This window comes from Dendrobates tinctorius, unplaced genomic scaffold (assembly GCF_039654945.1).
Source record: "Dendrobates tinctorius isolate UK_male_01 unplaced genomic scaffold, ASM3965494v1 ptg000028l, whole genome shotgun sequence".
Classification (NCBI taxonomy): domain Eukaryota; kingdom Metazoa; phylum Chordata; class Amphibia; order Anura; family Dendrobatidae; genus Dendrobates; species Dendrobates tinctorius.
Genome location: NW_027361696.1, coordinates 85696025 through 85710704, shown reverse-complemented (window position 1 = coordinate 85710704; position 14680 = coordinate 85696025). Strand labels below are relative to the sequence as shown.

General features: G+C 44.7%; 1 protein-coding gene and 1 long non-coding RNA gene across 2 annotated transcripts in view; one reads left to right on the top strand and one right to left on the bottom strand.

The window, feature by feature from the left end:
* LOC141085616 (G-protein coupled receptor family C group 5 member C-like) overlaps positions 1 to 12397 on the bottom strand; it is a 29244-nt gene extending 16847 nt beyond the window's left edge. The window contains exon 1 of the mRNA XM_073571144.1: positions 12262 to 12397. The gene's annotated coding sequence lies outside the window, so the exon portion shown is untranslated. The remainder of the gene's footprint in view (positions 1 to 12261) is intronic.
* Positions 1 to 14680, top strand: part of LOC141085618 (uncharacterized) — an 80555-nt gene that overhangs the window by 23855 nt on the left and 42020 nt on the right. The window lies entirely within an intron of this gene.

Sequence of the window (14680 nt, the reverse complement as noted above, 5' to 3'; positions counted from 1 at the left end):
CCAGCATCCGTGGCTCCGTCAGAACGCATGCCGCTTTATGGCATGCATCGCGATGCGCCCAACAATGGGGGTCAATGGCAGCGTTAACGGACTGCGTTACACCGTGTTATGCCACGGTGTAACGCAGTCTAACGGACTGCCATAATGCAATGTGACCCCGGCCTAACAGGCGTGAAACATGCAGTGGCGGGGACTCGAACATGACACTAGAGAACCCCCGATACTCTGTGCATACCCAAGCACCCTGGGCAAACTCGAGTAGAGAGCACTTGCGCTCATCAGTATTTCCCAACTGCAAATATAGCCATAAAAAGTGGAAACTATACTTTTGCTCCATATGGCATCCTTTTTTTTTACACTCTCATAGGCTTGAATGGGCGAGTCTCATCCAATTTACAGAAGAAACTAGGGCATGCTGAGACTTTTTTACAGATTAAAAAAATCACTCATCTGCACTGCCTCATTGAATAACATTGGTCCGAGTTCTGACTGTTGTTTACATGGATAGGACTCGGACCGAAAATACGGTTGTGTGATCGAGCCCTTATAGTCTTTCGGGAAAAAGAAACTGTTTCATGTGGACTGAAATCAAACAGGAGTTTCTTTTAGAAGTTAAGGGCCTGTCACACTAAGCGATATCGCTAGCAATATCGCTATAACGTCACTGGTTTTTGTGACGTAGCAGCGATATTGCTAGCGATATCGCTATGTCTGATACCTCCGACCGGCTCCCCGCTGCTTATCGCTGATCGCGCGAGAACGTCCTTTGCCGTTTCTCGTCGTCAGCTTCCTGCTGGGCTTCCTGCTGTGGAGACGAGCGATGCGTGGACGCGGGCGGGAGGACGTCAGGATCGCCTCATCTGACAGGTAAGTAGCGACCGCCGACCCCTGCTATGTCGCTGGTGAGCTCTGCCTGTGTGACAGCTCACTAGCGACCACTTATCAATGCACCAGCGATCCTGACCGCGTCATATTGCTGGTCGGGATCGCTAAGTGTGACAGTACCTTTAAGGGCCTGTCACACTAAGCGATATCGCTAGCAATATCGCTATAACGTCACTGGTTTTTGTGACGTTATAGCGATATCGCTAGCGATATCGCTATGTCTGATACTTGCCTCCGACCGCTCCCCCGCTGGTTATCGCTGATCGCGCGAGAACGTCGTGGACCGTTTCTCGTCAGCTTCCTGCTGGGCTTTCTGCTGTGGAGACGAGCGACACGTGGACGCGGGCGGGAGAACGTCAGGATCGCCTCGTCTGACAGGTAAGTAGCGACCCCCGACCCCTGCGATGTCGCTGGTGAGATCTGCTTGTGTGGCAGCTCACTAGCGACCACTTAGCGATGCACCAGCGATCCTGACCGCGTCATATTGCTGGTCGGGATCGCTAAGTGTGACAGTACCTTTAAGGGCCTGTCACACTAAGCGATATCGCTAGCAATATCGCTATAACGTCACTGGTTTTTGTGACGTTATAGCGATATCGCTAGCGATATCACTATGTCTGATACTTACCTCCGACCGCTCCCCCGCTGGTTATCGCTGATCGCGCGAGAACGTCCTGGACCGTTTCTCGTCAGCTTCCTGCTGGGCTTTCTGCTGTGGAGACGAGCGACGCGTGGACGCGGGCGGGAGAACGTCAGGATCGCCTCGTCTGACAGGTAAGTAGCGACCCCCGACCCCTGCGATGTCGCTGGTGAGATCTGCTTGTGTGGCAGCTCACTAGCGACCACTTAGCGATGCACCAGCGATCCTGACCGCGTCATATCGCTGGTCGGGATCGCTGGTACATCGCTAAGTGTGACAGTACCTTTAGGGATTGAACAACACAGGGGGGCAGTTTGAATAATGTGTCACACATGTCTGTAAGGAACGCTTGGCGGTCTCTACAGTGATTAAACACGGGAATGCGAATGTCAAAAAATGCAAGCAAAACTAAAACAAAATTACATTTCCCAGGGAAACCAACTTAAAATTCAATAGGAAAACACCACTGTTAATTTAGTTAAAGATTGTAAGTATCGCACAACGGTTTGGAATAAAAAGTATTTCAGTCTCCACTCACTATCAGCATTACAGGAAACCCATTAAAGTTGTGCGCCTCCTCCAATTTCAAGCATTCATAAACTTAGACAATGGGACAACTGAGAGAGAATCGCCCAAGCACATCACAGTTTCTATGTTAACAGCAGGACTAACAAACACAACTAGATCCCATGCCGGGCAACTTAATGTCCTCCCTCTCAGTGCAGACTAGTCCTGACTGTACCGGCCCATGTGTGTCCGCTGAATCACCACTATTATACTAATAAGTCACCAGAATGTTCACAATCACGTTTCTCAGATCTGTGCTACATTGTAGTCTTGTGTCTGCAAATCGCCCAGCAGTTTAGTAATCACAGCAACGTTGTCTAGCATGAACTGCGCGCTTGAGAGTGGAGAAAAAGTTTTGGTGTTATTCATATTCTCTGAAAAAAGGCCAAGACATCAAAAATTCTGCCGGTGTATGTAAACTTCTGAGCACAATTGAATATAAAAAAGTGGTTCCATCTTTCTTAGGGCTTGTTCACATGTACCGTTTTTGCTTCATTTTTTAAATGCAGAAAAAGTGCAGAATTTTACATTAGCAGTAAAATAAAGATTTCTTAGATCTTATTTACACAATGCTTTTTTTTTATTCCTGCGTTTTTTGGAGCTGGGGTGTGTTTTTTAAAATCCTCAGCATGTCAAATTTGCATGAAAAAAAAGTCCACGTAATGTGAACAGCCTTTTTCTTTTCATTAGGGTAGTCTCACACGTCCAGATAATTCCGGTACCGTGTGTCCATGTCGACACGTGGTAACTCCGTGTGGCGCACATGTACCGCATCTGGACCACACGGATGGCGCTGGAAATAAGCGCTACAGTAAGCACTGTTCCCGGTGGCTAGTGCTGACCGCGGCTGACATTCTGCTCTCCTGCTCTGCCGGCAGGAGAGCAGAATGAATGAAAACCCAATGTGGGGTCGCCCTCATTTTCTTAACCAACCAGATGAAACTTACAGCTGGGGGCTGCAACCCTCAGCTGTAGTCTTCAGCCAGGTTGGCTGTGAAGAATAGAAGGGTCCCCACGCTGTTTTTTTAATTATTTAAATAAATCATTAAAAAAAACAGCATGGGGTCCCCCCTATTTTTGACAACCAACCTGACTAAAGCCGACAGCCGAGGGCTGATATTCTCAGGTTGGTAAGGGGCCATTGATCTTGCCCCCCAGCCTAAAAGCAGCCCCCAGCTGTCCAGAAAAGGCGCCTAATATGGAGCTTGCCCGGTTCTTCCCACTTACCCTGTAGCAGTGGCAAGTGGGGTAATAATGGGGTTAATGCCACCTTTCTATTCTAAGGTGACATTAAGCCCGGATTAGTAATGGAGAGGTGTCAATAAGACACCAATCCATTACTAATCCTACAGTAAATATGGGTTACATAAACACACTCACACAATAAGAATAAATTATTTTAATGAAAAAATACAACACACATTTTTATAATCTTTATTACACTGGTAATTCCTTTGCAAAGCCATCGATCTTCTGAAAAAAAGGTGAACATAATAAACCAACAATATACATTACATGTCCGGCGCTCAGTCAGGTCCCATGGCGTAAATCCATCTCGGGGGTTAATACATTTACAGTGAGAGCGCTGCTAATAGGGGGGACCCCACGCCGTTTTTTAAAATTATTTATTTAAATAAAACAGCGTGGTGACCCCTCTATTCTTCATAACCAACCTGGCTGAAGCTGACAGCTGAAGGATGCAGCCCACCAGGTGTAAGTTTCGTCTGGTTGGTTAAGAAAATGAGGGAAACCTCACGTCGGGTTTTCATTCATTCTGCTCTCCTGCTGGCAGAGCAAGAGAGAAGAATCACAGCTGCGGTCAGGAACAGCGCTTACAGTAGCCATTTCTTCCCGGTGGCCATCCGTGAGTACAGAGAACTGTGTGAATAGATCTCCGTGTGCACAAGTGCAGCACGTGTTGCGGGCCGTGTCTCCGTGTTAAAACGGACATGTCTCAATGTTTTACACACGGTCCGTGAAAACACGCTGACCTCTGCATAGACCCATTCATTTGAATGGGTCTACGTGTGTCAGTGTCTCCGGTACGTCAGAAATCTGTCACTACACGTATCGGAGACACTGACGTGTGTAGCCGGCCTTACACTGTGCTTTCCATGTTGAAAAAAAGCTGCAAAAAAGCACTGTGTGAGCATATCCTAGCACAGTTTAGAAACTGAAAAAATGGTTTTCCTTTGCAATATTTTTGTATTACCACCTTGCACAGAACAGGTTGGAGTCCTGGGAAAACTGAATTTGTCACGTTGATGGTTTCACTAATGTCAAATCTAACTATAGAGAAGAATATGAAAAGTGTAAAATCCGTCGTCTAGGTGAGACATTCGTGGGTCATGAGATTCCCAGCTGGCTGCTATAAAAGCCGGAGACTTCTGGCTCCACAAATCATTTTGTTAATTTGATAGCACTTCTCATATGTGAGGAACAGCCGGCTATTTGACGTAAGATTTATTGCTCTCTCCTGGTGCAGGATTAGGAAATTTTTATAATTTATGACTAACATGCCTAAACGGTACTAGATAAACGGTACTAGAAAATCAAGTAGCCGTAAGAAATGTAATATTAGAGCACGTCAACCATTGAAGATAATCGCGTAAGCTTCTCAAATATAACATTTTGTTATAAAACCACCTGGGAGATGAGAAAGAAAGAAGCGTCATCTTCAACTAGGCTAAGTCATGCGCTACCTCCGAGCTGCATCGGACTAATGAAGAAGCTATTAATACCTTCTGGGCCTAGGAGGCCTGCCGCTAATTACAAGGTTTAAAAGTGTAGGACTTCACCGACAACAGATGCAAAATTAATCAAATTATGGTAAATGTTTAACCGGAAAACAAAGAAGTCTTGGTACACTGAGCAAGAATACGTTGGAAGAGCTTCGGGTACTTGTTTGACGTTACTTTGTCTTTATGTGCAACCTAAATATTACAACATGTCTACAGTTTGAAGAAATCAGTTTTTCTGTCCTAGGAACACTTGACTTTTTGGTATTTCAGCTCATTCCTCTTCAAGAACCAATATGTTGGGACCTCGATGACTTCATTTTCACGATGGTGTCAGAGGTCACACCACTACCGATCATAATGTAGCAGATCCTAATTACATTTCAAAATATTAAAAGATGGAAATAAACTCCTTAATTATAGGGGCTATTCAGGTTTGGGGCTCAAGTCTGCTGTCACTGCATGTCAGGATTTGCCGGAATCTGGAGGTCATGGGAGTACAAGTATGCAATTTGCATACTTCCGGCCACATTCCGACTAGACGTGTTCACTTGTATTGAGCAAGGCCGTGCATGTCTAGTTGGCATATGACTGAATGCAAATTTCACGCTCCCACACTGCAGAATCCTGATACTGTGCTCACTGCATCTACAGTTCTCAGTGTTGCCTATTTCTTTTTGTCGTCAGTGCTGAGAAACACAGGCACATATTTATCTATCATGTAATACCATCAAGGAGGTGTCATATTTTCTCCAAGTTTATTTTGCAGCAGGACAACAACCCCAAACACCTGGCCAATGTGATTAGTGACTATATTAAGCATAAAGAAGAAGAAAGAGTCCTGGAAGTGAAGATCCCGCCCCACAGAGCCCTGATCTCATCATCATCCAGTCTGACTGGGATTATATGCAGAGGCCGAACGATTTGCACAAGCGACATCCACAGAAGATTTGTGGTTAGTCCTCCAAGAAGTTTGAAACAACCTCCCTGCTAGATTCCTTCAAAAATGTACCTAAAAAAGTTCTTGATTTCTGTCATTTACGCCCCCAGGCTGCCATGTGATATTCAGGTCTAATACTGCTACATGCTACATTATTCTGTAATATCTGGGAGCACATCCACTGCCCTTGTGCTTTGTGCCCGGCAGGGTGATGACTATTTTTTGTGGTTGTATACATGCCAGGTGCACTGACCACAGCTGTGATTCATGACAATCTGTTGGATTAATATGCTTGGTTCAGTACGTGGAGCCGAGTCACGTTTCTTTGTATTCAGCACTCTTATCACTTGGCTGCTTTTCACTTTACCCTTCTTGTATCATTGACATTGTACATGAATGTTATTTTTCCCTGACTTCCCCTATTCTTACTATTATCTCTCCAAACATTCCAGGAACTTGATTCACAAGCCATATCAAGATTGGGCTGAAATAATCGGTGATTTCTGTCCATTTTAAGGTTATTTGCATGGAAATCGCACTGCACATCCTTGAACAAGGTCCATCTAACAGGACTCTGGTTTCTGCTGATGTCTGAAGGTCAGAGAGGAACCAGAAATCTTTGTGAGATCAAAGTTTGCACTGGCTGCCATAAAGCATTGTTCTTCCAGTCCACACACAGGGAACTGAAGACATGTCCGACAGTAATGTAAGGAATCCTGGTTACTACAGTTAGTGTGGTAGCCTGTTATAATACGCCAATACTTCCAAAAGGTCGTAGAAAATTCTGCAAGTTAAGCTTTAATAGAATTTAGACTACTTTCACACATCTGTTTTTTGATGTCAGGCGCGATCCGGCGTGTTTTTTAAAAAACGGATCCGTTTTTTTCCACCGGATACGTTTTTTTCTCATTGACTTGCATTAGCGCCGGATCGCGCCGCATGTGCTTGTGTTTCGTCCTTTTTTTCTGAATCCATCTAAAATTTGTTTTCCGGCGGCCGAACACAACGCATCTTGTAACGTTTTTTGTGTCCGGCGAAAAAAACGGACAGCAGCAGATGAGGCACTACCGGCTCTTGGGTACAATGCAAGTCAATGGACAAATCCGGCCACCAGATCAGTCTTTTGCCTGATCCGGCCACCGCATTCAGTTTTTCTGCTCTGAGCATGCCCAGACCATTCTCTCTCTCTCTCTCTCTCTCTCTCTCTCTCTCTCTCTCTCATTTCTCGGGTTCACAAGTTCAGAACGGATCCGGCTACAAAATGGATCTGTTGCATCAGTTTTTCCCCTAACTACACCAGATCCGTCTTTTTCCATATTGGACGGATTGGGCCTGACGGCGAAAAACGGATGTGTGAAAGAGGCCTAAGTAATCTACTTCAGTATAGGAACTTTGATTAGATCTTGGTCCTGCTCTGCTGGTTACAGACATGATTAGAAATTTCCAACCAAAATTGAACATTAAACCATATTTACTTATATTGTACTCTTCTTTGTGGAGGATTTTGTTTTCAAATTCCACATAGAACATCCCCCCAACATTTGCTAGGATTGACCAAAGAGTTTACATATTCCAATCTACCATAGTTTTTCAAAGACACCATTAAAGGGTTGTTCCCAAGATATTCAGTTTACTATAGGATGGGGGATATCTAACTGATTGCTGGGGGTCTGACTGATAGGAAATGGATACCGGGAACAAGTCTTTGGTAGATGGAGACCAGGCTCTGCAGAGATCCATCCTAAATGGAGCAGAGGTGCTTAACCTCTGCTCTGTTCATTGTCGGCAGCATGGTGGCTTAGTGGTTAGCACATCTGCAAGGAGTTTGTATGTTCTCCCTGTGTTTGCGTGGGTTTCCTCCGAGTTCTCCAATTTCCTCCCACACCCTGGAGACATCCTGATAGGAATCGAGATTGTGGGCCCCAATGGGGACAGTGATGATATGATGATGCTATATAAATAAACATAAATAATTGTCTATGGGATTACCAGAGAAAATGGATACACTGCTCGACTTTTTCTGCCAGTCCCACAGACAATGTCGGTCGAACATGTACACTTCTGATCAATTCAAGGCAGAGCTTCCAGAGCCCCTTTCACAGGATTGCTGGGGGTCCCAACAGTGGGACTCTCAGTGATGAGTAAGTTATCCTCTATCCTTAGAATAATTTATTATCATGAGAATAAATCTTTACGTACTATGGTGTTCTAAGTTTTGTTTAGTAGAACTGTATGGTATCCCCGTAAATGGCCTGTCACTAGGTTAAAGGTGGCCTGTTTTTGTTCTTCACTTATCCCTGCTATCGCCCTGAGTGTGCCGTTTTATTTTAAATCCATCACTCTGTTCCAGAGAATGGAATTAAACACTGAATTAAAACAGCTTTATCTATCGAACCGCAAAATGGATTAAAAAAAAAGTTAAAGGGAAATTGTCATCAGTTTTGGCTGATATAAGTTACGGCCATCACCTTTCAGGGCTTATATAGAAGATTCTATAATGCAGTATATCTTCCCCAACCTGACCTGTAAGAGAAGAAAAAGACCTTTTATTATGCTCACCTGCTGAGCGGTCCGGTCTGAGTGCTGTCACTGGTCTTGGTCATCCTCCTGTTGAGGGCAGAGCAGAGTACTGCAGTGCGCAGGCGCCGGAAGAAGTCCAGCACCTGCGCACTGCAGTACTCTGCTCTGCCCTCAACAGGGCAGAGTAGTGTGCCTGCGCTGGAGCCGCGACGGGAAGCAAAGAAGAGGATGTCATCGCTAGAAGATGGGAAGAGCCGGACCGCAAACCCTCCAGACCCGAACCGGACCCGGAACGCCCCTGGGTGAGTATAATATAACTCGTTTTTCTTCTCTATCAGGTTACATCAGGGTCTTATCTACAGCATTACAGAATGCTGTAGATAAGCCCCTGATGGCGGTGGCCGCATCTTATATACCAAAAATAGGTGACAGATTCCCTTTAAGCATGAGGCACAACTAACCAAACAACACCATGAAGAGCAACAAGATCTCCAAACAAGTCAGGGACAAAGTTGTTGAGAAGTTAAAGTCAGGGTTGGGTTATAAAAAAAATCCCAATCTCTGATGATCCCCCAGAGCACCATTAAATCCATTATCATCAAATGTAAAGAACATGGCACCACAACAAACCTGTCAAGAAAGGGCCACCCACTAAAACTCTCAGCCCCGGCAAGGAGGGCATTAATCAGAGAGGTAGCACAGAGACCAAAGTTAACCCTGAAGGAGCTGCAAAGTTCCAAAGAAGACTGGAGTATTTGACCATATGACCAAAATAAGCCTTACACTCCACAGAGGTGATCTTTATTGACGAGTGGGCAGAAAAAAGCCTTTACTTACACACAAAAATTGTAAGGCTCATTTTGAGTTTGCCAAAAGACGTGGGAGACTCCCTAAATATATGGAAGAAGGTGCTTTGGTCAGATGAGACCAAAATTGAAATTTTTGCCACGTTAGTAAACAGTATGCTTGACGCCAAATTAGCACAGTTCATCACCTCAAGAACACCATCCCCACAGTGAAACATGAAGGTGGCAGCATCAGGCTGTGGGGATGTTTTTCGGCAGCAGGGACATAGAAAATGGTCAGGTTGAGGGGAAGATGGATTGTGCAAAATACAGGGATATTCTTGAGCCAAACCTGTTTCAGTCTGTCATTGATTTGAGACTGGGATGGACATTCACCTTCCAACAAGACAATGACCCAAAGCATACCGCTAAAGCAACATTTGAGTGGTTTAAGGGGAAATGTGTAAATGTTTTGGAGTGTACTAGTCAAAGCACAGACCTTAATCCAATTAGAATCTCTGGTCAGACTTGGAGATTACTGTTCACCAGAGGAAACCATATAACTTGAAGGAGCTGGAGCAGTTTTGCCTTGAGGAATGGGCAAAAATCCCAGTGTCAAGATGTGAAAAGCTCATACAGACTTATCCAAAGCGACTTGCAGCTGTAAAAAGGATTCACTACTTGCACAAACTGAAAAAAAAGCTTTTTCCCTGTCACTTATTTTGCGAACAACTCGCAATTTTTCAAAATGTCGCAAAAGATGCGACTTTCCAAATTTGCAACATTTTTAAGTCGCAATTGATGAATTAGGCGAAAATATCGCTAAAGAACACCCGCAAAACTTAAAAAAAAAACAGGTGAACACATATTAAATAGACTTAACTAAAGGCCCAAATATAATAATGAATAGGGCGCAAAAAAATTTTTTAAAAACGCAGAATGCAATAAATTTGACAAAAAAACAAGCACAAAGACAAAGATGAATTTTTTTCTTCTTTGCTTGAAAGCATACAGTAAATCTACATCCTACTTATTTATTTGAGACATAATGTTCCTACTGTTTCATTAATGAGAAACTTCATTAATAAGAAACCTGGGCGTATCACAAAATCAGCACAAACAGGTACAACCTTTCCTTGTTAAGCATGATCTCACATAATAGCGGAAATGGAATAAGATCCAAAACACACATGACTTTAAAATGTAACCCGCACTGTAGGTTATGTGCAATCTTCTGCAAACTATGTAAATAATGAAATAGGAAATTGCATAAAGAAAATCTCTCAGCAAAAAAGAAAAATGTATACATGTGAGACACAGTTTAATTGGAAGTGTAGCTGTAGGAAGAAAATGAAGTTACATTCTCCCTGCAGCCGCCAGTCCTCGGGGGCAGTGAGAAGTCAGCGCTCAGCACACAGTGAGCATGCTGTGGCAACTCCATCTGGTCCTTGACTTGATCTCCTGCTTTGCAAGGTGTGTGGTTCACACATGGTGCATAAAATATGAGCCCAGCCCAATGCATCACAGCTTTCACTTCATAATTCAGGCACAAAAGCTTTGAAAAGTCCCAAAGTATAGGCGCAACTCGAAGCTGTGCCGAAACTTTGCGACTGCTGTATCTTCACGCCAGTTTCTCCCACGTCGTTCACTACGTTACAAATCAAGCAGGGACGGGAGTAAGATTTGTGGTGAGGCGCTCATGGAGGTGTACACCACTGGTCCAGCGCTCTTCATTCATGAATCAGGAGCGTCTGACTCCAGCACACCTCCTCATTACGACCATCGTGAACAAGGCCGGCCTTGATGAATCATACCCTATGTCTATGACTTGCTTGAGATTAAAGGCAAAATTCCATGAAACAGACGAAAGTACGGTAAGTATCCTACATATACTCTAAACTGGAATCACCTCTAGTTTCACCGCGCTTTGTTTGGAGCCATCAGAAGACACCTGGGCTAATGTTTAGCAACTCCAGGTGTCACCAACAAGGGAAACACACACATCAACTATGGGATTGTTATCTTTTTGTTATAATATGTTTACTGGAGTCTAGGTGAAGATCCAGCTGGAGACATCTCATATACTTCCCAGAAAACACGCGTCTATTATAACCAATGTGCCAGTGCATCTGGCCAATTTTCCACACTGACCAACAATCTGTGTGGAAAATATCACAGCAGGTGTGGTTCGATCTATGGACTAGACTAGGGTATGTAGATAGCAGTCAGCTCTTGCACTTACCCAATATGCAGGTGAGCAGATGGAGCTAGTTGTGCCACAATATGCAGAAGTGATTGGCACGAGTTTTCTGGACCCAGCCTAATACTACCTACTAATGTTCCCTTTAATGTATAATGTTATATCAACTAAAATAAGTTAAAAAGTTTTTCACAAGACAGAGCCCAGACTGAATGGAGAGGAACATGTTTTTTTCCGGCAGCCCTATAGACAGTGAATGGAGTGGAGGTGAGCATTTCTCGACCTCAACTCCTTTCAGACAGGCCCATTTTTGCAGGGGCAGACCAGGGCCCCAAGAGGTAAGGGGGTCACTAACACCTCCAAAACAGGTGGATTTGAGCTTTATGATGAGCTATTGGGCTATAATGGGTCCTTATATTGTTCTTGCACAAGAGTCTTCTCCTAACTGCATCCACCAGGACGTTTTTGGGGTCACGGGGGTACCAATGGTCAGACCTACAGCATTCAGTGAGTTACCTACTATACTATGGATAGGGAATAAATTACAACATAGGAAAAACTTTGTCAACTATCTTCTAACAAGCTGCTTATGTTTTAATATCAGAGGATACATTTCCAGTAACATTGATCACATCATCATTTATCCTATTAGAAGTATTGTAATAGCAAAAGAAAAGGCCAAAACAATAAGCACAGAAAGCAAAAACCTAAACAACAAGTCCAACACTAACAAAAAAAATCACGATCCTTCAACTTTCAAAGAATTGATAAAAAAGAAGCCGACATTTCGTAATTCTGATCTAATGCATCGCGGAAAGAGATGGAGAAATCGATTTGAGGTTTGATATGACGTAGACATTTCAGACAATTAAAGAAGAAGAGAACGTCCCATTCTTAGACCAGACTTCTCTATCTGTGTAGCAGCATTGATCGGCTGTTACATTGCTTCCCAGAAAGTATGTGCACCCTTGGCTCTTACTACTCACCACATGCAAGTCTTTTATGTAGTCGCCTTTCGGTCTGGAATCCAGCAATCAAGTGTTTGGATGAAGAGCAGACAAAGTATTAATCCCCCTCCTCCTTGTGGCCAGCCCTCTAACAAGTGGAGGGAGAGAGAACCCACCCTCCAAAGAGAGAGAAAGCGGTGAGCAGGGAAGGGGCTCACAGGAGGAGATGTGGCCAAAGTGAATCAGCCCCATTCACCCATCCAGTGCCTCCCCTGCTCCTGCTAGGTATTCCTGAGATATCTGCCAGTCACACCATGTAGTAACTCAAACAGCTGCAGAATACACAGTGTCCTAACTTTCATATCCACAGTCGTAGAGCGGAGACGATCACTTAGCCCAAATCATTGTCATGTTACAATGGCAGGTAGAATAATAATAATAATCTTTATTTATATAGCGCCAACATATTCCGCAGCGCTTTACAGTTTAACAGTTTCAAAACACAAGTCATAAGTAACAACGCTAACAATACAATAATTAAAGCAAAATAAGACGACCCTGCCCGTGAGAGCTTACAATCTACAATGAGGTGAGGGAGATACAGAGTACAGGTGTGTATTTACAATGGTGTATTTACAATGAAGGTCCAGCCATCTTGCGGGAGTGAAGGATGGATGGAGATAGTGAATGGGCTACACACGCACACTTACACAGAGAATGACTTTGATTAGTGAATGTGATAGGCTGCTCTGAACAGGTGTGTTTTGAGGGAGCGCCTAAAACTATGCAAATTGTGGATAGTCCTGATTTCTTGGGGTAGAGCATTCCAGAGGATAGGAGCAGCACGGGAGAAGTCTTGGAGTCGGGAGTGGGAGGTACGGATTAGTGCAGAGGTTAGTCGAAAGTCGTTTGCAGAGCGCAGCGATCGGCTAGGCCGATAGACAGAAATGAGAGAAGAGATGTAAGGGGGTGCCGCACTGTGGAGAGCTTTGTGGGTGAGAACAAGTACTTTGAATTGGATCCTATAATGAATGGGCAGCCAATGTAAGGACTGGTGAAGAGCGGACGCGTCCGAGTACCGATTACCCAGATGGACGATCCTGGCCGCTGCATTAAGTATGGACTGGAGAGGGGATAGTCGAGTGACGGGGAGGCCAATTAATAGAGCGTTGCAGTAATCCAGGCGAGAGTGGATCAATGCAACAGTGAGGGTTTTTGTTGTTTCCATAGTGAGAAAAGGGCGGATTCTAGAGATGTTCTTTAGGTGTAAGCGGCAAGAGCGGGCAAGGGATTGTATATGGGATGTGAAGGAGAGATTGGTGTCAAACATAACACCCAGACAGCGCGCCTGCTGCCGGGGTGTTATTGTGGTACCACCCACGGAGAGGGAAATGTCAGATTTAGGGAGGTTAGTAGACGGCGGGAGCAGAAGAAGTTCAGTTTTGGAGAGGTTGAGTTTCAGATAGAGAGCGGACATGATATTGGAGACTGCGGACAGACAGTCACTGGCGTTCTGTAGTACAGCGGGGGTAAGGTCGGGGGAAGACGTGTATAGTTGTGTGTCATCAGCATAAAGATGGTACTGAAAGCCAAATCTGCTGATGGTCTGTCCAATTGGGGCCGTGTAGAGAGAGAAAAGAAGGGGGCCAAGGACTGACCCTGAGGTACCCCGACAGCAAGAGGAAGAGGAGATGACGTGGAGCCAGAGAACAAAACACTGAAGGAGCGGTCAGAGAGATAGGAAGAGAACCAGGAGAGTGCAGTGTCCTTAATGCCTAATGACTGGAGCCTAGAGAGTAGGAGATGGTGGTCAACAGTATTGAAAGCTGCAGATAGGTCAAGAAGAATGAGCAGAGAGTGGTCACCGTTATGTTTTGCTGTCAGAAGGTCATTGGTCACTTTGATGAGTGCAGTTTTAGTCGAATGTAGGGGGCGGAAGCCGGACTGTGAAGGGTCTAGAAGGGAGTGAATGGAGAGGTAACAGGTAAGGTGGGAGTAAACTAGGCGTTCCAAAAGTTTAGAGATGAAGGGGAGATTGGAGACTGGTCTGTAGTTGTTTGTGCAGGATGGGTCGAGAGCAGGTTTCTTTAGTAATGGAGTAACGATGGCGTGTTTGAAGGAGGATGGGAAAATGCCCGAGTAGAGGGAGAGATTAAAGATTGTAGTTAGGTGGGTTGTGACGACTGGAGAGAGAGACTGGAGGAGATGTGAGGGAATGGGGTCGGTAGTGCATGTAGTCGGATGAGAAGAAGAGAGGAGTCTGGAGACTTCTTCTTCTGTGATGGGATCAAATGTGGAGAGTGAGCCAGGGGAGATGCAGGAAGGGATGGGAGTCACAGCACTTGGTGGTTGGGAGCAGATTTCTTGACGGATATTATCTATTTTTTCTGTAAAGTGGGAGGCCAGGTCATCAGCACAAATGTCTGTGATAGGGGCTCGTGCTTTTGGCCTGAGGAGG